General features: G+C 37.3%; 1 non-coding gene across 1 annotated transcript; it reads left to right on the top strand.

The window, feature by feature from the left end:
* Positions 1–1,052: 1,052 nt before the first annotated feature.
* Positions 1,053–1,160, top strand: LOC113257293 (U6 spliceosomal RNA). Its single transcript, XR_003316916.1, has one exon. It is a non-coding gene; the product is annotated as a U6 spliceosomal RNA (small nuclear RNA).
* The last annotated feature ends 695 nt before the right edge of the window (positions 1,161–1,855 follow it).

Below are 1,855 nucleotides of genomic sequence, written 5' to 3'. Positions count from 1 at the left end.
CACTCCTCCTGATTGTGTTCCCTCTCTCACTGGCTGTCTCTCTCTCTGTCAAATGAATAAATAAAAATCTTAAAAAAAATTTAACGAACAAAAGGAGCTGTATAAAAAGTCTACCTACAATCCTAATTAACTCAGGAAAGTATGGTAGAAGAACAAGAGTACATTTGCCCTGGGAAATTCCTGATTCAAGATTGGACTTGGGGAGCCAGAAACAAAGCAGTGGGGATGTGTATAGATAGACTAGATTTATGGAACTGGACTTCAAGAGACAACTTATACAAGAACAGGAGAGATATTGAACAAGACATTAAACTTAGAAGAAAGGTCAGCTTTCCAACATGGGGGAAGATATATATATTTTTAAATATGGCATGAGATCACTCTGGTGGGTTAGAAAAGATATTTAATGTTAGTATAGGTTCCCTGCCACCTCATCCCCTTAGATTAAAGTCCTTAAGTGGGCTACTCTCACTTGAGAGCCTACCTAATATTAGCAAATTGATCACAACCTTATTTATTTATTTGTTTGTTTGTTTTTATAAATACTATCTTTTATTTCCTCAACAAAGCCCTCTAACAGTGACTCTCTCAGCTTTTAAGGCCCACATTTTCTACAAGGATGAAACTCATAGCTCTTGGCATTGTCTAATTTACTTGACCAAAGAATTACAACTATAAACCAAAGCTTCCTGCTCATCCCTTTACGTGCTGACCTACCTCAGGTCTACGGTGGGAGGGCAATGAAATGATGGGGGAGGACAGACAACCAGTTGTATGCGTGAGATGCAGAAGCACCGACATTAAGGGAGTAAAAGCTTTGGGTTGGGGCTCAGAAGATGCATCCCAGATGTACTTATTAGACAAAACAGGTCACCTTCTCACACTTTACAGGCCTGGGCTTCCACCTCTTCTGCTCCAGCATGAAACAGAGGGTTGTTTTTCCCAGAGGCACTGCCAGCCCAGGGTCCTAGGAGCCCATGGATTGGCCTCTGTCACATTTTAAATGCCACCTCATGAAGAGCAGCATTTGACAATAGAAATTACCCAGTGGTGTGCTCACTTTGGCAGCACACACACTAAAATTGGAATGCTAGAGAGAAGATTGGCATGGCCCCCCATGCAAGGATGACATGCAAATTTGTGAAGCATTCCATTAAAAAAAGAAAGGAAAGAAAAGAGAAAGAAAGAAAGAAAGAAAGAAAGAAAGAAAGAAAGAAAGAAAGAAAGAAATTACCCAGTGGTGTGAAGTCAGGCTCATGCTGCCCATCTCCACACTGCTTTCTGTGAATCCTGCCCTCCCCCCCCCCACCACACATGTGATTGCAACTTTATATATAAAGAAAATATAGTGTGACCAAATAGTTTATACAAAGTATGCAAAAATCAAGAAATTGAATGCACCAAGCACCAAGTTATTAATGTAGAGCCTCAAAGGACATCTTGAATCAACAAAGCATAGGTCATGGTCTTTAAATGACACAACAGACAATTGGATTTAGTCTAAGTCTCTTACAAACATGTGCAGCCACCATGCCTTCATGTCAGTGTCAGTACTTTCATATATGGCAGAGAAATTAAACTATCTCTTTACAATCACTGTTACTTGGAGTTACTTCTGGTATATGCAGCCAAAATTAAAACTAATTAATATGTGTAGAGGCAACATTATTTTCTATTTGACTTCTCTACCACAGAATTTTAAAAACAATTTTATTTATATTAATTAATTAATTACTCATAAAATAAATATACATAAAAATAAAAACTATTTTTACAAATAAAAATTATTGCAAATCAGTGGCTAAATATCAATATCCTGATGAAAAATATATATGAATAGATTTTAAAAAAAGAA

The sequence above is a fragment of the Ursus arctos genome, unplaced genomic scaffold (assembly GCF_023065955.2).
Source record: "Ursus arctos isolate Adak ecotype North America unplaced genomic scaffold, UrsArc2.0 scaffold_4, whole genome shotgun sequence".
NCBI classification, from domain to species: Eukaryota; Metazoa; Chordata; class Mammalia; order Carnivora; family Ursidae; genus Ursus; species Ursus arctos.
The sequence above is the reverse complement of the archived record's forward strand: the minus strand, read 5'-3'. Positions and strand labels throughout refer to the sequence as shown.